Source organism: Leopardus geoffroyi, chromosome B2 (assembly GCF_018350155.1).
Source record: "Leopardus geoffroyi isolate Oge1 chromosome B2, O.geoffroyi_Oge1_pat1.0, whole genome shotgun sequence".
NCBI classification, from domain to species: domain Eukaryota; kingdom Metazoa; phylum Chordata; class Mammalia; order Carnivora; family Felidae; genus Leopardus; species Leopardus geoffroyi.
This window is the reverse complement of record NC_059332.1, coordinates 51,448,237-51,469,958: the sequence shown is the minus strand read 5'-3', so window position 1 is coordinate 51,469,958 and position 21,722 is coordinate 51,448,237. Positions and strand designations below refer to the sequence as shown.

The window sequence follows — 21,722 nt, the reverse complement described above, 5'->3', positions numbered from 1 at the left end:
TGTTGACTTCAGAGATTACCACGCTCCATTATTTTAATAAACACCAAGTATGTTTTAGAGATATGGCTGATGTTTTAAAAAATTCAGACCTCAACTCGTATTCCCTGTGTGCCTCTCCATGACACTTAGACTTGCATTATGATTTGCATTTCTCTGGTGGCAAGTGATGATGAACATCTTTTCATGTGTCTGTTGGCCATTTGTATGTCTTCTTTGGAGAAATGTCTGTTCATGTCTTCTGCCCATTGTTAATGGGATTATTTGTTTTGGGGTGTTGAGTTGTATCAGTTCTTTATATATTTTGGATACTAACCCTTTATTGGATATGTCATTTGCAAATATCTTCTCCCATTCCATTGGTTGCCTTTTAGTTTTGTTGATTGTTTCCTTCACTATGTAGAAGCTTTTTATTTTGATGAAGTCCCACTAGCTTATTTTTACTTTTACTTCCCTTGTCTCAGGAGACATATCTAGAAAAATGTTATACAGCTGATGTCGGAGAGATTACTATTTGTGTTCTCTTCAAGGATTTTTATGGTTTCAGGTCTCACTTTTAGGTCTCTAATCCATTTTGAGGCTCTTTTTGTGTACGGTGAAAAGAAGTCCAGTTTCATCCTTTTGCATGTGGCTGACCAGTTTTTCCAATACCATTGGTTGAAGAGACTTTTTCACGTTACATATTCTTTCCTCCTTTGTCGAAGTGTGGATTTATTTCTGGGTTTTCTATTCTGTTCCACTGATCTTTGTGTCTACTTTTGTGCCATTACCATACTGTTTTAATTACCACCACTGTGTAATATAACTTGAAATCTGGAATTATGATGCTTTCAGCCTTGTTCTGCTTTCTCAAGATTGCTTTGGCGATTTAAGGTTCTTTGTGGTTCCACACAAATTTTAGGATTGTTTGTTCTAGTTCTGTAAAAAATGCAGTTGTTATTTTGATAGGGATTTCATTAAATACATAGCTTGCTTTGGGTAGTATAGATATCTTAACAATATTTGTTCTTCCAACCCATGAGCATGGAATGACTTTCCATTCTTTGCATTGTCATTAGTGTTTTATAGTTTTCAGAGTACAGGTCTTTCACCTCTTTGGTTAAATTTATTTCTAGGTATCTTATTATTTTTGGTGTGACTGTAAATGGGATTATTATCTTTTTATTTTTTTTAAGTTTATTTATTTTTTGAGAGACAGAGACAGAGCATGAGTAAGGGAGGAGCAGTGAGAGGGAGAGACAGAATCCAAAGCAGGCTTCAGGCTCTGAGCTGTCAGCATAGAGCATAACATGGGGTGTGAACCCACGAACCTTGAGATCATGACCTGAGCTGAAGTCAGACACTGAACCAACAGAGCCACCCACGCGTCCCAGGATTTTCTTAATTTCACTTCCTACTGCTTCATTATTAGTGTATAGGAATGCAACAGATTTCTATACATTTTTATATCCTGTGACTTTACTGAATTGACTGATCAGTTCTAGTAGTTTTTTTAGTGGAGTCTTTAGGGTTTTCTATATACAGTACTGCCTAACATGTGAAACATTAGTCTGGTAAGAGAGAAAAAAATGAAAAAAACCTGTGAATTGGAGAATAGGGGACCAATTCTTTATCCTGAAGAGTTGTAAGCTTTCCTTGTTGATATAATTTCTAGCACTATTCCCCCATATACAAATATGAATTTGAGTCAATGTAAAGTAAATTTAAAAGGTCGCCTGAATTAATTTCTTTTGGAATGGTGCGTTTCACTCCTTTTCAGTGTGAACCATTTTTCACAGACTCTGGGGCTAAAGAGGTCTGATTTTGAACTCTGGCTCTGCCACCTAATAGCTTTGTAGAATTGGACAGTTTGCTTAACTTTCATAAGCCTGTTTTATCATTTCAAATGGGGACAATGCTCCAGGTGTTGTTATCAGGATGAAATGAGGTGATGTAAATGCAGTTCTTAGCAGACTCTCAGGCACACATCAGTTGCATCAAATATTCACTAATGCACGGTCTGAGGCAGCTTTCAGGTTGACTTCAGTCATTCCCATCTCCTCATTGGTCTGTACAACCAGCTTCTATCCTTGCTTCTCTTAGATCACTCACTTTGGGGAAGCCAGCTGCCATATTGAACAGCCCAGTGGAGAGGTCCACATGGCAAGGAATTGAGGACTGCTGACACCAGCCAGCAAGGAACTGAGACTTCTTGCCAAAAGCCATGTGAGTGAATAATATTGGAAGCCAATCCTATAGCCCCAGTCAAGCCTTTAAATGATGCAGCCCCAGCCAATAGCTTAATTACTACATCATAATACACCCTGACCTAGGACCACTCGATTAAGCTGCTCCTGGATTTCTAACCCAGGAAACTGTGTGGAACAATAAATATTTGTTATTTTAAGCTGCTAAAATTTGGAGTAACTCATGACAACACAACAGATAGCCATTAAACGTGTGTATACTATGCACCAGGCACTGTGCTAGATACAAAGAACCAGATAGGTAGTACCCTCATCAAGCTTATACTCTAAAGGTAGGAGAATCATAAATGTTCAATTAATGTTCTTGTGGTGGTGGTTGTGGTTGTTCTATCACTAATTTTTTGAGCCTGTTGTTGTCATTAACTTTTTTAAAAATGGAAGTCCAAAGTGATACCTGGTAAGATGGGACAGAATGTGGATTCAGAGGTTTGATCATGTGAATTTTAAAGTAAGGCACTACCACCTATCCATTAGGATGACTAAAAATAAAAAGATTGACAGTCTCAAGTGTTACTAAAGATATGGGCAACTGGAACTCCTGCATTGCTGGTGGGAGTGTAAAATGATAAAACTACTTTGGGGAAACAATTTAGAATTTTTTTATAAGTATATACCCACCCTAATGACGCAGCTATTCTACCCCCTTGGTATTCACACTCACACACGAGAAAATGAAAACACATGTCCATTCAGAGGCTTGTTTACCAACAGTGATAACAGTTGTGTTAATTATGGCCATAAACTGGAAACAACCCAAATATTCATCAACAGATGAATGAATAAACAAAGTGTACTGTATCAAAACAATGGAATAACAACAATAAAAAGGAACAAACTACTAATACATGTGACGTTGTGGATGAATCTCAAAAACATTATGCTGAGTAAAAGGAGCCAGACACAAAAGAATCCCTACTGTGTGATTCCATATACAAACTAAGATAAAGTGACACAACCTAGATCCATAGACACCTGCACCTAGGGGTTGGGAAGAAAGTGTGGGGGAAAAGATTGATGGCAAAAGGCAGGAGGGAACTTTGTGGGTAATGGAATATTCTGTGTCTTGATTGTGGTGATGGCTGCATGGATGTATACATTTATTAAGGCTATCAAACTGTACACTTAAAATGGGAAAGTTTTTATTATATAAAATTGTTCTTTCTGTGTTCTCTAATTTTTCCTTCCAATGCGTTTGTAATATTGCATTTCAGACTCAGCTCTTTAATTCGTCTAGGTTCAGTTTAAACATGATGTAAGGACTATATCTAACTTCCTCCCACCCTCACCCATGGACACACCTGTTATTAACAAAAACATTGTTTCCTCATTAATCTCCAGTGCCACCTGAGTCACAAATTTAGTGTAAATATATATATATGGAGCTTATTTTGAGATATATTATGCCTCTGTTTTTCTATGTCTCTGCTAATAATTACATATAATACAGAAGCTATGTATTAGCTTTTTCTAATTAGTGGAGCAAATTTTTTCACCATGCTCTTTCAAGAGTAATTTAGCTAATCTTTCCTCCTGATACTTTTGTTAAATTCTAGAAATAAGCTTCTAAAGTTTTAAATAATAAAAAAATGTGTACGGATTTTAATTAACATGTGAAAATCTATAAATTTGTTTGGGAGAATTGTCCCCTTTATATTATTGAGTCTTTTAATCCATGCTCAAGATCTGTTTTTTATTTATTTAGGAATCTTTTTTTTTTTATTTTTTCTTAATGTTTTTTTTTTTTTTTTTTTTTTTTGAGACAGAGAGAGACAGAGCATGAACGGGGGAGGGTCAGAGAGAGAGGGAGACACAGAATCCGAAGCAGGCTCCAGGCTCTGAGCTGTTAGCACAGAGCCCAACGCAGGGCTCAAACTCACGGACGGTGAGATCATGACCTGAGCCGAAGTCAGAGCTTAACCGACTGAGCCACCCAGGCACCCCTATTTAGGAATCTTTTAATGTAACTCATAAAATTTTATTACTTTCCTTAAGAAGTTTTATATATCTTTTGTACGACCTCTTCCTAGATTCACTTAATTTTTTATGCTGTAATAAATGGTATAACTGAAATTTTATTTAAACTTTTAAAAAGTAAATAACTAAAATTAAATAAAATAATTCATTAATAAAAGTAGTTTTAAAAGTTGACAAATAAATATACAGGTAAATGTATTTAACAGGCAATTGTAAATTACTTCTAGGACTAGGAATCATGTTGTGTTATTTATTTAATGTCCGCTATCGTGCCAGACACTGGATTAATTTTCTGGGGAGACAAAAAGAAATAAGGCATAGCTTTCAGTCTTACTGAAAGAATGGCAGTTATCAAGAAAATTATAACAATCATAGTAATATTTTTTTCTTAACCTATGGAATCTAATCTTTGTCTTATAAAAAATTACTTGAGTGCCCTCTGAATTATTTACATGTCAGCCAAATGGGCAAGTTAAATCTTACTGTATGCAATGCTGGATACTAGGAAGAAATTTGCAATAGAATCTCAAAGCCCTCAGGGAGAGGAAGCACTCAGACCCCAACCTCTGCTTCTTCAAATTTGAATTTAAGAGATTTTCTAGAGATCATGCTTAAGTGAAGGACACCAAAACGATTCAAGAAACACAAGAGCCTACACGATCTCATGGGTAAATCGGTTTATAATTCAACAATCTATTTAATCAGAAGCAAAGTTGCCACTCTAAGACTTCTGTGATTTCTTCTTGCTAGTAAATTAAAATTCCATCCCCTTCCATCCCTGGCTCTTTCTGTGGAATGTTTAGCTCATTTACATTTAATATAATTACCAGTTAACACTTGAATAATATGGTGGTTAGAAGCACTGACCCCTGCACAGTCGAAAATTCATGCATAACTCTTGACTCCCCAAAAACTTTACTAATAACTTACTGTTGACCAGAAGCTTTACTGGTAACAGTAAATTAACACATATTTTGTTTTAATACATATGTAATACATTTTATATATAATACATATATACATATATGTATAAAGTAAGCTGGAGAAAAGAACACGTTATTAAGGAAATCATAAAGTATAGGAAATACATTTATAGTACTGTATGGTAAAAAATCTGCATATAAGTGAATCCATGCCTGTCAAACCCATGTTCAAGGGTCAATTGTATTGCTATGGTTGAATTTAAGTCCGCTATGTATTATTTTCTTTCTGTTTGTACCATCTGAGTTTTCATTCTCTGTTCTTTCTTTTCCACCATGTTTTGTGCAAATAAATAACCACATTTCATCTATAGGCCTTCTAGGCTCTAGTGGCTACTCTATGGATTACAATATGCATCCTTAAATTTTCACAGTTTACCATGAAAGTATATACCAATTCATGTTAAATGTAAGACTCTTGTAATTATCCGGGTCCATTTGCCACCTCTCTGGTCCTTTATGTTAGTTTTTTTTTGTTTTTGTTTTAATTTTTTTTTATTTATTTTTGAGACAGAGAAAGAGCATGAACGCGGGAGGGGCAGAGAGAGAGGGAGACACAGAATCAGAAGCAGGCTCCAGGCTCCGAGCCATCAGCCCAGAGCCCCACGTGGGGCTCAAACTCACGGACCGCGAGATGGTGACCTGAGTCAAAGTCGGCCGCTTAACCGACTGAGCCACCCAGGCGCCCGTATGTTACAATTTTTATATGTATTACATTTACCTATGTTACAAGCTCCACAACGAAATTTTATAATTTTTTAACAGTCCTGTGTATTTTAAAGAAATGAGAGGAAAAATAGTCTCTTATATTTACTCATATGTTTACTCTTTCCAGTGTTCTTTATTCCTACCTCACCTCATTCCTCTTACCTTTTGGTAAAGGTCTGTTGACAGAAGATTCTTGGTTTTCTTTGTTATAAAGTGTCTTTATTTCATCCTAATTTTTTAAGCACATGTTCAGTGTGTATCAAATTTTTATTGATAATTTTTTTCCTTTCAGCATTCTAAAAATGAACAACTTTCTTCCAATTTTTATTGTTTCTTATAAGAAGTCAGCAATATTTCAAATTGATGCTAAGCTGTATATAATGTATCATTTTTCTGTTTGCTTTCAAGATTTTCTCTTTACTTTTTTTTTTAATTTGACTATTACATGACTGTATTTATCCTGATGTGAGTTTACTAAACTTATTGACTCCCTAAACTTATCTCTCACCAAATTTAGGATATTTTCAGTCACTGAGTCCCTAAAATTTTTTTGCCCAATTTCTTCTTTTTTCCTTTTGATATTCCAATATTACAAATGTCAGACTTTTTGGTGGTCACCCACATGTACTTGAGGTTCTGCTTTGTCCCCATTGTTTTTTTTCTCTCTGTTTTTCAAACTGAATAATATATATTTATACAGCTTCACATTTACTGGTTCTTTCTTTTATCATCTGAAGCTACTATTAAGCCCATATGAAATACAACTTTAGATAGTATATTTTTGTAGTTCTAGAAATTCTTTCATTGTTTTTTATATATACAGTTTCTATTTCTTTGCTGAGATTTCCTATTTGCGCATGCATTAAGAGTATATGTTCCTTTGAGCTCAGAGCCTGAAGCCTGCTTTGAAATCTGTGTCTCCCTCTCTCTGCCCCTCCCCTGGTCATGTTCTGTCTCAAAAATAAATAAAATGTTAAAAATATTTTTAAAAAGAGTGTATGTTCCTTTATAAACCAAATATAGCTATAACCCCTGCTTTAAACTCCTTGTATACTAATTCCAACATCTGAGTTATCTCAGTGTTGATTTCCATTGAATGCCTTTTCTTTTAAGTGTAGGTCACATTTTCTTGTCTCTTAATATGCCTGGTAATTTTCAAATGTATCCTGGACATTATAAATGATAAAATCTCTGGATTATGTGATATTACTTCAAAGGGTATTATTTTTTTATTTTCTTTTAGCACACAGTTAGCTTGGATGAAATCAAACATCAAACTCTGATGTCCTAGCCTCTTCAGGCTGATATTCCAAAAATACCATATACTGGATAACTTGCAAGCAACAGAAATTTATTTCTTATACCTCTGGAGACCGGAAGTCCACAATCAATGCACCACTAGATTCAGTGTGAGGTGAGGACCTGCTTCCTGGTTTATAGATGTTTTTGTTAGCACTGTGTCTCCATATATTACAAAGGGACACAGGAGCTCTCTGGAGCTCCCTTTATAAGAACACTAATCCCTTTCATGAGGGTTCCACTCCTATGACCTACTCACCTTCCAAAGGCCCTACTTCCACTCTGGGGATTACACTTCAACAATATAAATTTGAGGCGGGGGGGCACAAATATTTGGCCTATGGTATCTTATTTTCTCTGTGGTGGATGGCAACTGAAATTTTGTGTTCTGTTATTTTATTCTTAACTGTGCTACTTCAAACAGAGCTGCACATGCATAATTAAGGGGTAAGCCAGAGATATGGGTGGAGTTTATATGCAGAATTTGGAGTTAATACTCTTAATCAATCCCTTCTTAGGTTTCCCTCTCTCACTTCCCAACTGAAATGGTCACTCCAACTCTGATCCACTCCAACTCAGGCCAGTTAGATTGCTATAAAAATTGGCTGTTTTAATTTATACTTTAAATTTTAGTGGTTCTATGTAGTAGAGTGTCTATGCTTGTCAAAGACATAATAACAGAAAACTCACACCATGTTATTCCCTCCTTCCAAGTGTACAGTCCCCTTCAGTTCCTGCTTGCTTTTGGTCACCCTCTAGCACCTTCAGATAGTTTTTTTTGTTTGTTTGGGTTTTTTTGGTCTAGGATTATAATTGTTATCTGCAGAAAGGTTAGTCTTATAGTAACCACTTAGTCCTTACTCAGAGAAAAACACGATTCCTTGCTTTTTATTAATTATAATCATTATTTCTTTATTCAGTTTCACAAACTGTAGTAGTATGTGGAAAATCCAAAATTTCGTATTACATAGATTTTAATCTACTCCTCCATTCAGAGAAGTTACAAGTGAGCAGCTTGAGTTTCATTTGCTTTTCACTTTTTCTCAGTCTCCTAATAAATGTGCTAATGATGAATCAAATATTGAGCAACATTTTGCCTTGGTGGAAATGGGCCAAACACTAATCTGTCATGTGCTGTGGTATAAAGAACTCATGATTTTGCATTGAATTTTTGCATCTGCCACTATTAGGGATTAGATCATAGGTGAATCATATTAACTCCAATATTCATTTCTCTATTTCTACAAAAGAGATGAAAACTGCCACCCTCAAAAAGCTGATGAGAAGATTTTGGGTTAATGTAGTGGAAACAGCTTTCTGTACTGCAGAAAACTACCCATTCGGCATTAGTCATTGTCAGTACTTTTTCTCAGTTACCAGCTTAAAAGAAAGCCTACCATGTGGGTACTCTGTTTGGGAAAACAATATAGTGGATTGGTAGAAATGAGACTGTAAAAGTATTTCAACATGAAAGAGAGTGCACCAGACAAACCAATCAAAACAAGCACCTGCAACTGAATTCATCTTTTTCCAGGCCACTGCTTCACAGCCTCTTTCTCCAATAAAACAGAAAACTTGTGAGATGAAGCCTAGAGGAGGCTTATAATTGTAGCAATCTTTCCTCAGGTTCCGGCAATGCTTTACATTCATATAATGCTTTATAGATCAAAAGAGCTATTAACACACATAATCTCAATTGTCCAGAATGTATCTTTTAGTCATTTAAATATACACAGATGTCCTTTCCCCATTGCATATTCTAGGCTCCTTTGTTGTAAATTAATTGAGCATATATGCATGGGTTTATTTCTGGGCCCTCTGTTGTGGTCCATTAATCTACGTGCCTGCTCTTAATGCCAGCACTGTACTACTTTGATTACTTTAGCTGTGTGATATAGTTTGAAATAGGAAGCTTGTTGTCTCTAGCCTTGTTCTTTCTCAAGATTGCTTTGGCTATTTGGGATCTTTTGTAGTTCCATACATATTTTAGGATTGTTTGTTCTATTTCTGTGAAACATATCATTGGAATTTTGGTAAGAATTGCATTGAATCTATAGATTGCTTTGGTTAGTCATTTCAACAATATTAATTCTTTTAATCCATAAACAGAATTTACTTGTGTTTTCATAAATTTCTTTCATCTACATCTTATAGTTTTCAGTGTACAGATCTTTCACAACCTTGGTTAAATTTATTCCCATAAAATTTATTTTATTATTTTTGATGCAGGTGTAAATGGGGTTGCTTTCTTAATTTCTCTTTCTGATAGTTCATTGTTAATGTCCAGAAACACAACTAATTTTAGTCTATTCATATTATATCCTGAATCTTTAGTGAATTTGTTATTAATTCTAAAAGTTTTTTGATGGAGTCATTGGGATTTTCTATATATAATATTATGTTATCTGAAAATAGAGGCAGTTTTGTATCTTCTTTTCTGATTGGGATGCCTATTATTATTATTATTTGCCTAGTAGCTCTGGCTAGATCTTTTAGTACTGTATTGAATAAAAGTGGAAAGCATGGCCCTTCTGCTCTTGTTCCTGATCTTAGAGGAAACTCTCATTTTTTCACCATTGAGTAGCTGTGGGCTTGTCATATATGGACTTTATTATTTTGAGATTTGTGCCTCCTATACCCAATTTGTTGAGCACTTTTATCATGACAGTCAATACTGAATTTTGTCAAATGCTTTTTCTGTATCTGTTGAGATGATTATATGACTTTTTATCCTTCATTTTGTTAGTGTGGTATATCACATTGATTTGTGAATATTGAACAAAACTTGTATCCCTAGAGCAAATCCCTCCTGATCATGGTGTATGGTATATTGTTGAATTTGGTTTGCTGATATTTTGTTGAGGATTTTTACCTCTATGTTCCTAAGGGATATTGACCTGTAATTTCCTTTCCTTTTCTGATTTTGGTATCGGGGTAATGTTGGCCTCATAAAGTGATTTTTTTTTAATTTTAGAAAGAGAGAGAGAGAACACAGTGGGGAGAGAGGCAGAAGGAGGTGGGGAGAGATAGAGGGAGAGAGAGAATCCCAAGCAGGTTTAACACAGGTCTCAATCTCAGCACTGTGAGATCATGACATGAGCCAAAATCAAGAGTCAGACGCTTAAACAACTGAGCTACCCAGGTGCCCCAACATAATGTGAATTTGTAAGTGTTCCCTCTTCTACTTTTTGGAAGAGATTGAGAAGGACTGTTATTAGTTCTTCTTGAATTATTTGATAGAATTCACCAGTGAAGCCATCTAGTTCTAGACTTTTTGTTGTTGTTGGAAGGTTTTTGATTACTGATATGATCTCCTTACAGGTGTTCAGTATGTCCAGATTTTCTATTTCTTCATGATTCAGGTTGTTTGTTTCTAGGAATTTATCCATTTCTTCTAAGTTGTCCAATCTGTCAACATGTAATTGCTCATAATAGCATCTTATGATCCTTTTAATTTTTATGATGTTAGTTGTAATGTCTTGTCCTTCATTAATAATTTTATTTGATTCCTCTCTATTTTCTGGTAGGTCTAGCTAAAGATTTGCCTATTTTGTTTATCTTTTCAAAAAGCTATCTCATAGTTTCATTCATTTCATTCATCTTTTCTAATGTGTTTTAGTCTTTATTTCTTTTACTTCTACTCTGATCTTTGTTATCTCCTTCCATCTACTAATTTGGGGGCTTTGTTCTTCTTTTTCTAGTGCCTTGAGGTATGAAATTAGGTTATTTGAGATCTTTTATTTTTCGTAATTTAGAAATTTATTACTATGAACTTCCTTCATAGAACTGCTTTTGCCGTATCCTATGTTTTGGTATGTTGTATTTCTGTTTTCATTTCTCTCAAGTAATTATTATTTTTATCCCTTTTTTGATTCATTATATGTTCAGTAGCGTGTTGTTTCATCTCCATATATTTGTGAATTTTTCATTTTTCTTTTTGTAATTGATTGCTAGTTTCATACCATTGTGTTTGGAAAGGGTGCTGCTCTGATTTCAATATTCTTAAGTGTATTAATATTTGTTTTATGGTTCAACATACGACCAAAACTGGAGAATATTCCTTATTCACTTGAGAAGAATGTATATTTTGCTGTTTGATGGAATGTTCTGTAAATGTCTGTTAAGTCCATCTGATCTAACATGTAGTTTAAGTGTTTTCTTATTGTCTGGATGGTCTATCCATTGTTACATGTATTGAAGTCCTCTACTATTTTTTTAAACGTTTATTTATTTTTGAAAGAGAGAGAGTGCATGCAAGCAGGGGAGGGGCAGGAGGGGAGCAGACAGAGAATCCCAAGTGGGCTCCGTGCTAACAGCAGAGAGCCTGATGTGGAGCTCAAACTCCTGAACCACGAGATTATGACCTGAGCCAAAGTCAGACACTTAACTGACTGAACCACATAGGCACCCCTTACTAGTATTATATTACTGTCTATTTCTCCCTTCAGATCTTTATCTAGATCTCCCTTCATATTTGCTTTATATATTTAGGTGCTCTTACGTTGGGTTCATAAATATTTATAAATGTTATATCATCTTGTTGGATTGATCCCTTTACTATTATATAATGACCTTCTTTGTCTCTTAGTAGTCTTTGGACTAAAGCCGTTCATCTTATATAAGTATAGCCATCTCTGCCTTTTTTTTTTTTTTTTTTTTTTTTTTGGTTTCCATTTGCATGAAATGTCTTTTTTCCATACTTTTGTTTTCAATTTGTGTGTGTCTTTAAAGTTGAAGTAAGTCTCTTGTAGGCAGCATATTGTTGGATCTTGTTCTTTTATGCATACAGCTACTCTGCATCTTTTGACTAGAGAATTTAGTCCATTTACATTTAAAGTAATTGTTGATAGATACGGCCTTATTAATGCCGTGTTAATTTTCTAGCTGTTTAGTAATTCCTTTGTTCCTTTCCTCTTGGTCCCTTTCTTTGTGATTTAATTATTTTCTGCAGTGATGTGCTTAGATTCCTTTCATTTTCTTTTGTGTAACTACTATAGGTTTTTGCTTTGTGGTTATCATAAGGCTTACATAAAACATCTTATATTCATAACAGTCTATTTTTAGCTGAAAACAACTTAACTTCTATTAAAGCTTCATATTTTTTCTCCACCCCCCACATTTCTTTTTATTTTGTTGTCAAAATAAAAGTCTTTTAATCTTGTGTATCCTTTAAGAAATTATTGTAGTTATAGTTATTTTTAATGGCTTTTGTCTTTTAACCTTCATACTTGATTTGTAAGTGATTGACTACTATCATTACAATATTAGAGCATTTTATTTTTTATTTTTTTATGTTTATTTATTTTTGAGAGAGAGGAAGAGACAGAGTGCCAGCGGGGGAGGGGCAGAGAGAGAGGGAGACACAGAATCTGAAGCAGGCTCCAGGTTCTGAGCTGTCAGCAGAGAACTTGATGCAGGTCTTGAACCCACAAACCGTGAGATTGTGACCTAAGCCAAAGTCGGACGCTTAACCGACTGAGCCACCCAGGCACCCCTAGAGTATTTTAACTATAACAATATATTTATAATTACCAGTGATATTTATACTTTCATATGTTTTCCTCTTACTTATTAGTTCTCTTCTGTTTCAGCTTAAAGTAGGTCCTTTTACATTTCTTGTAAGACTGGTCTAATGATGATGTGCTTCCTCTGCTTTTCCTTGTCTGGAATACTCTTTATTTCTCCTTCATTTTTGAAAGACAACTTTGTTAGGTAGAGTATTCTTGATTGACAGTTTTTTTTTTCCCTTCCATTTCTTTCAGTTTTTTTTAAAAACTTCCTTCTGATCTTTAAAGTTTCCACTGAAAATTCTAATGATAGTCTTATGAGGATTCCCTTGTACAGAACAAGTTGTTTTTCCCTTGCTGCTTTTAAGAATCTTTTCTTGTCTTTAACTTTTGACAATTGAATTATAATGTGTCTTGATTTGGGTCTTTTTGGACTCATCTTATTTGAAATGCTCTGAGTTTCCTGGATTGAATGTCTGTTTCCTTTTCCAGATTAAGGAAGTTTTCAGCCATTATTTTTTCAAATAAGTTTTCTGCCTGCCCCTTACTCTCACTCTTCTTTTTCTGGGGCCCTTATATATGAAAGCTGGACCACTTGAAGTTTGCCCATAAGTCCCTTAAGCTACCTTCATTCTTTTTTTTCTTTTTGCTCTTCTGATTGGATGAATTCCACTGCCCTGGCTTCAAGTGCTCTGATCATTTTTTCTGCTTCATCTCACCTGTTATGGAACCCCTCTACTGAGTTCACATACACGTGAGAATATAAGTATAGTTCATTTGACAGACTTATTTCAGATTTTTAAATCTCTTAAGTGATGTAGAAAATAATACATTTCACATTTATAAGTAAAAACTTAAACCAATTCTCTTCCAGATCATAAAGTGCAATTATTAATAAACTTTACTGGATTAGGAATTCAGTTAATCTCAGTCCTGGCTCTTCAACAAAATAACATTGGATATCAAAAGATTCATGTCTTTCATTGCTGTTTCTCATCCTAACCAAAGCAGATGGGATAAAAAAAAAAGTATATAAAATCTGTGGCAACTCTAAAAGGCCCATGATTATACTTCTTCCTCAAAGTGTTCTCCTAGTATGCCTCTTAGTAAATGTAGATGGCACAAAGCCCCTCCTAAGTAAACGATCCTATCAGGTTTTCATTTTTATAAACAGTTTGCTTTCATGATTCACAGCCAGCTGCTCAATTTTTCTCTCCCCCTTTCCCAACATCAAATCCTTTTTCCTCAGACTCTTTACCTGCCTATGACCCTTTATATTTCTTTCTTTAACTGTTCATCTGGCTCATTTCTGTCTACTTTCCTGAGAAAGAATATTTCAAAAGCAAAAGTTGTTAAGTTTAATAGACTTATTGGCAGTCATAGACAACCCAATAATTAAATACTGTCTCTAACAAAATAGACTCTCAGTATAGAAATGGAAGAAGGCAAAATGTCAACCTGCTATTGTTGAATCTACCTTTTTAATATCAAAGCAGATAATATTTATATAAAGTATGTGTTTTAATATTTATCCAATAAAATTTTAGTATTTATAATACTTAATATTTATATGTTTACTAGTTGCTTATGTATATTTTTGTATTTGTATAATCTTTCTTTTAAACCTGAGAAGACACAAATATCAAATATGACCCATGTCATTCCCTCTTGGGAGGCTAATGCAATTAGGTAATGCTATGACTAAGACAAAGGGGGAAATGGGGCCAAGATCATCCTGAGGCAGGACACTTCACTCTAGGGAGGTGGCTGGAGCATACTGTGACTTAATTGGGAATAAAAACATAAGTTTCCCTCCAAATATGGGGCTAGGACTAATATTTATAAGTCACCATGACTACCTACCTGATCTTTGGTGCTCTCTAAGGAAGGAAGTGTGTGTGTGTGTGTGTGTGTGTGTGTGTGTGTGTGTAGACTAAAGAGGGGGAAGTGGAAAATGTACCAAGGAGACAGTCAAAGGGGAAATGGTTTTTAAGAAACAAACCAACTCAGAGGAAAAGAATAATTATGCATAGAGTGGAAATTGAAAAGTAAAGATGGTGTAAAAACTTGTAAGACTATGAAAAGAAGTATTATCTTATTATTTTTATATTGTGGAGTATGTTAAAGCTTTATTACTGGTATAGCCAGTTATCCTTCTTAACAATTTGTATGTTTCCAAACTGTGTAAGTCCTTATATAAATGTAGGACTCTCCCTTATATAAAAACTTTTCTATGAAATCAGTGAAACAATTGGGCACATCACATTCCCTAGGCTAGCTCTTTGTGACTATTTAAACCACGCAGTGGACAAAATCTCATATGGAACTAATTATCTCCACATCTTGATATTCGTTCTCTGAATTATTCCCTCCTCTTGAGTATTGCCTAGACTTTTAACTTACTTATAATGAATACAAAATACAGCAAAAGTCATAGGATATCACTACTGAGATTTGATTATAAAAAGACTATGGCTTCCTTCTTGAGTGTTCTCTCTCATTCTTTTGGATTGCTTCCTCTGGGGGAAGTCAGCTACCATAGCCTGAGACAGTCCTGTGGAGAGGTCCACACGAGTAAACTTGAAAGCAAACCTTCTGAAGCGTGTAAATAGCCACATGAGGGAGCTTGGAAGCAAATTCTCCCCCAGTTGAGCCTTGAGATGACTGCAGGTGCAGGTGACATCTTGACTACAACCTCATGAGAGACTGAATCAGAACCACTAGCTAAGCTGTTCCCAGCTTCACTGGGATGTTCCCAGCATAACTGATGCATAGAACTTTGAGATAATATTTATTGTTGGGGCACCAGGTGGCTCGGTCAGTTAAACATCTGACTCTTGGTTTTGGCTTAGGTCGTGATCTCACAGTCATGAGATCAAGCCTTGCATCCGGCTCTGTCCTGACAGTTTGGAGCCTGCTTGGTGTTCTCTCTCTCTCCCTCTGTCTCTTGGCCCCTCCCTCACTCTCTCTTGCTCTCTCTCAAAATAAATAAAGAAACTTAAAAAAATATTTATTTATTGTTTTAAGCTGCTAAGTTTGGGGTAATTTGTTGCACAGTAATAGATACCTAATACAAACCAGAGGTAACACATAACATAGCTGAAATGTATGAGGTACAACTGAAGAGTCAGAGTCAGGGTAGGCAGAGGGTTGTACAGGAAAGAGATGAAGAGAAGAAGCCTCACTAAGCACCTGTGTTGTGCTAGGCACCATGCCAGGCACCTTATAGACACATCTTAGATTATTTTCATTACACTGTAACAATAGCATCATTATCCCCACATCACACATGAGTAATAACGTTCAGAGGGGTTAAATACTTTGCCCAACTTAACACTGCTAGTAAGCAGCAGGTGCTAGGTTTTGAACTTCCTCTCCCCTATCCTCCACATATACATATGTATACGTAGTAGCTCCAAAGCCTGCTTCTGTTACAACTTATTCATTGCAATGAAAAAGGTCACCAAATACCTCATAACACTGATCATGAGTGAAAATGCATCCATCCAGCTGAACCTTGCAGACACAAACCTAGCACTTTATGTGATCACAGCTGAGGTAGCATACGTAGAGGGCCGTGGGAACATGGAGAGAGCAGCTGCTTGTAGTGCAGATGAGGATGTAGTGTGGGAAGAGGGTGGCAGGGAAAACCCACAGAGGGGATTATGTTAGAAATGAACAGCACAGCCTCTCTCTTACTCCTGGAAGGACCTGGGCTCTGGAACCAGACTGACATGGGTTCAGACCAGTTATTGGCTCTGTGACCTGGACAAGTTACTTCTTGTTGCCTTAGTTTCTTTATCTGTACTGATTAAATGAGGCAAGGCATATAAATTGCTTGGCAGAGAACCAGGTATATAGCAAGCACTTAATAGATGTTCACAATTAATAATACTCTTGTTTTCTCTTCACGACTGACTTTATTTTCATGAGTGTGTTATGACTAGTATTGCCTTTCATGCTTATCAGTCGGAGTGACTTCTTTTAAGGGAAGAAGAAAAATTTCCCTATGCTAGTTGGGCAAGAGTTGAAGGAAGAAAAACAAAGAGAGAGAATATGAGAAAACGGAAAGGTGGGTAAAAAACAAAATGTATGTGACTGTAAGATAATGATTGTGTGAGGCCAGTGACTGTTTCCGGGAACAGAGGCAGGGAGGGAGACCGGCATGTGGACTCACTCTGTGGGACATAAAGACCGTGCATTTTTCATATTGTGATAACAGCATCAGGTCCACAGTCATTCAGTGAGTGTACAATGAACTCATTCATTCTTCCATTCAGCAAATACTGTGGAAACCTATTGTGCACCATCAGGCTTCCATGAGGGTGGCATCCCAGAGCTTATATACTAACAAGGCAAGACAGGAAATCAACACATAATATACAAAATAAAACTGTATGCAGAAAGGATGAATACGTTTGGAATATGAGTACTACTAGGGAGACATTAAAGCAGGAAACAGGTGGAAAGACAAAGGAGGGTATTGTGTCATTTTAGCTAGGGTGATCAGGAAAGTCCTAGATGAAGCCAGAGAACGGGCAGCTCACAGCAACACCCCCCCTCCAGTCTGCAGCCGTGCAGGCAACTCACTCAAGTACCTAATCAAGGGACAGGGAGGAATGGGAAGACTAGAAGTTGGCTAGTTCCCAAGTGTCGGATAATTAACATTTAAAGCGTAAAGGCTTGATTCTTTTGCAAGTAGTTTTTTTCAGGAAAAGTATGCTTTACTCATCTACCCAGAATTCCAGACATGCTGTTCGTCACCTGCATTGACCTGCCAGCCCTCCCCGTGTTGTTTGCAAGGCTGTCCAGGGCTACAGTGGTGTCAGAGAGGAGCTGAGGGTGCATTCGTGTGATTCTGCAAGGGAGTGCCTGCCCAGACTTTGTATCCCGGGTTCCTCATTGGCTTCACCAAAGTCCCAGCCCTGACTGTTTGGTTGACTGGTTTCTCTGTTAGTGGGTTGAGTTTTGCTTTTGCCTCATATTGACATTTTTCTTTAATTGGCACGTAATTCTTATTTAAAATGTCAATCAATACATGGGGCGCCTGGGTGGCTCAGTAGGTTAAGTGTCTGACTCTTGGTTTTGGCTCAGGTCATGCTCTCTCAGTTTTGTGGGTTAAAGCCCCGCATCGGGCTCTGTGCTGACAGAGGGGAGCCTGCTTGGGATCTTCTCTCTCCCTCCCTCTCTGCTCCTCCCCTGCTCATGCTCTCTCTCTCTCTGTCTCTCAAAATAAACAAACTTTAAAAAAAAGTTTAGGGGCACCTGGGTGGCTCAGTCAGTTAAGTGTCCAACTTCAGCTCAGGTTATGATCTCATAGTTCATGGGTTCAGGCTCGTATCAGGCTCTGTGCTCACAGCTCAGAGTCTGGAGCCTGCTTTGGATTCTGTGTCTCCCTCTCTCTGCCCCTCCCCAACTCGTGTTCTGTCTCTCTCTCTCTCTCTCTCTCTCTCTCTCTCTCTCTCTCAAAAATAAACATGAAAAAATAAAAAATAAATTTAAAAAGTTTAAAATGTCAATCAATACAAAAAATTAAAGGGAGAAAGTAATAAAGCACTCCAGGTCCTACAACCCAGAAATAACTAGCATTAGGAATTGCTATACATTGTTATACACTCTATGCATATATAGGGACAGAAGGTTGGTAGATATATAAGCAATGTAGTTAGTCAAAGAGGTAAACATATATGTAGAAATTATTTTATAAAGATAGGATAATACTACACATGATATTTTTAAGAGAAAAATCTGATTTTGTCTTAATTACACTTAAATTACAGGCATGACTGAAACTTAGGTATATGTTCCTTTACTCAAAAGACATTTTTTTCTAAAAGATCCTTCTAAAATTAAAGAAAAATAGTTACTGAAATGATTCAAGTGTGGAGAGTGTTTGCAAGAATGCCGAGGCCAGGGGAGAATAGCTAGATTTTTCTACTCTAGACAGTGATGATTTGCTCCAACTCGGAAAGATGAGCTGATTAGCACGCTCACTTTTCCTCCAGACTTCTGATTTTTTTTTTGTTTTCTTTTATATTCTTTTCTGAAACCATAATTTGCCCAATAATCTCGAGATAAATTCTGTAATTGACTCACATTAGTTTCCATGTGTCTGCCCTTGTCCCTCTGCAGAGTAATCAGCTCTTCAATACCTGACTTGTAAACATGAATGGCCAATCAAAAGTCATAGGACATTTTGGGGATTTGCCGTGTATTAAATAGAGACACCAAGATAACTTTGAAAAGCAAAAAGACCCTTAGCGGAGGTACAAAAAGATAGAGTTCTACTTCTGTTTTCTGACATGACAGTGTAAAAGACTTCACAGACCTACTGCCTAGCAAAACTTGTGTTCAAGAGCAAAAACAAAATTATGTTTAAAAAACAACAATTGAAAATCCCTGGATGGGGTGCCTGGGTGGCTCAGTCGGTTGGGCGGCTGACTTCGGCTCAGGTCATGATCTCGCGGTCCGTGAGTTCAAGCCCCGCATCAGGCTCTGTGCTGACAGCTCAGAGCCTGGAGCCTGTTTCGGACTCTGTGTCTCCCTCTCTCTGACCCTCCCCTGTTCATGCTCTGTCTCTCTCTGTCTCAGAAATAAACGTTTAAAAAAAAAAAAAAAAGAATCCCTGGAGATTATCCTAAGGGCAAAGAGCAAATGAAGACACACTTAGTCAAGAATACCTGCTAAAACTTTATAAAAACAAGAGTGTGTGGCATTTGAAAGAAGACCTACTCCTTCCCCTACTTCCCAGCTCAGAGAGACAGCAACTCCATTTCAGACATATGCTACCAATAACAAAGGCTCCCTGCCCCCCAGTTCTCAGTCCAAAGGCCATATTCCCAGAAGGGGCAGGACATCACGTGCCAGCTCATCTCTGAGGCCAGAACTGCTCTGATACTAAAACCAGACAAAAACAATAGAGGAAAATTACAAGCAAATATCTCTTGTAAATACAGATATGAAAATCCTCAATAAAATACTAGCAAGCCTATAAAAGGCATATAAAAAAGAAACATAAGGATTTTATATATACAATGAATTCTACATATAAATAAAAAGAATTACATACCGTACCCAAATGGGATTTATCCCAGGAATTAATACCCCAAAATCAACTAATATAATACACTCTATCAATACAAAATAAAAATCACACAATCATCTCAACAGACAGAAAAAAAACATTTGCAAAATGCAATACCCTTTCATGATTAAATGTTAGTAAACACTGGATGCTTACCCTCTAAGATCAGGAACAAGATAAGGACATACATCCATCCTTGTCACTTCTATTCACCAGTGTACTAGAGGTTCTAGCCAGGACAATTAGACAGGAAAAAGAAATACAAAGCATCCAGATAGGAAAAAAAAAAAGACATAAAGCTATCTCTATTTGAAGATGATACAACCTTACATACAGATAATCATGAAGAATCCATTAAAAAACTGTTAGAACTAACAAGTTCAGCAAGGCTGCAGAATACAAAACCAATATATAAAAGTCAACTATATTTCTAAACTCTTGCAACAAACAATCTGAAAATTAAACAATGCCTAACAATAGAGCAGTGCCTTCCAAACATCAAAGGATATGCTTTCCAATCTCCTACTGTGCATTCAGCGAGATTATGATTCAAATGTAATATAAAGACATTCTCTGACATGCAAAGACTCAGAAATAATTTCTTTCCCATCTTAGGAATTTTCCAGAAAATATGCTGTAGCAAACAAGATAGTATACCACAAAAGAGAAGAGATCCTCAAAGGATATACTACAAAGGAGATCTAGAGATGTACCAGTAGAGGTTGGAGCATCACAGAAAGCTCTTCTGGAAAATAATAATAATAATAATAATAATAATAATAATAATAATAATAATGGCACCAGATACATACTGTGGTGCTTTTAAAGAACAAGAAGAAACAAACAAAAAACACCAACAAAAAAGGATTATTACATTAGGAAAACATTACAAAAGGAAAGGAAAACTGCTTAGGACAAGGACAAAGGCATACAAGAGAGAAGTATGCTCATAGGATACTACCTGGTTCTGCAATGATACTTACATGCAATTATTTTTCATTAATTTCACTAAAAGTGATGGTACAACTATATTGGAGGACAGAGGAATGAGATAAGAGAGCTAAATCTTCATTTGTCATAGCAGGTCTCACACTGATAAACTAAAAAACTCCAATAAGAGCACATTATTTAAAGACATGATAATACCGATTTGAAAAAATAGCCAAAAGACTTAACGTTGACTATTTCTGGGGCACCTGGGTGACTCAGTTAGTTAAGCGTCCGACTTCGGCTCAGGTCATGATCTCATGGTTCGTGAGTTTGAGCCCCGTGTCAGGCTCTGTGCTGGCAGCTCAGAGCCTGGAGCCTGCTTCGGATTCTGTGTCTCCTTCTTTCTCTGCACTTCCCCCACTTACTCTCTGTCTCTCTCTCTCAAAAGTAAATAAACATTTAAAAAATAAATTAAATAAATAAATAAAGATGTATGGTATTTTGGCCAGGAGGCTTTTCAGTACAAGTGTTGCTATTCACCCTTCACAACTATAGTAATGTTAATAGTTAATAATAAGTTCTCTAATTTGGGGCAACAAAGTGGTTAACTTGTTGTTTAATATGATAACAGCTTTGCCCAAGACCAGACCTACATTCTGGATCTGACTCATTGCGGCGTTATTTTGTTTCTTTATCACTTGTATTTCCTATGAAAAGGAAATTAGGTGTAAAAGCTTGATTAAATGCATGTTAAACCTTTTTTGGTAAGTGTACTTCATAGTTGATGCTGTGTGTTTCATTTCACAACTCATCAGATTAGCGATGCTAAGTGTGGTTACTTGGTTAAGGTGGGGACCACCAGATTCCTCCATTATAAAGACATATTTGAAACAAAAACAAACCAAATACAGTCCTCTCTCACTCCTTAAGTACATCACAGCTTGTAGATGCCTCCCCTGGTCCCTGTCTCCATCCTGTTCTTTGAAGAGTGGCCCAC

The 21,722-nt window shown here is 36.4% G+C and overlaps 1 long non-coding RNA gene across 1 annotated transcript in view; it reads left to right on the top strand.

Annotated features, from left to right (window-relative positions):
- Window positions 1-21,722, top strand: part of LOC123608529 — a 60,821-nt gene that overhangs the window by 1,601 nt on the left and 37,498 nt on the right. Inside the window, exon 2 of the long non-coding RNA XR_006717287.1 lies at window positions 2,080-2,202. This is a non-coding gene — a long non-coding RNA (uncharacterized LOC123608529). The remainder of the gene's footprint in view (window positions 1-2,079; window positions 2,203-21,722) is intronic.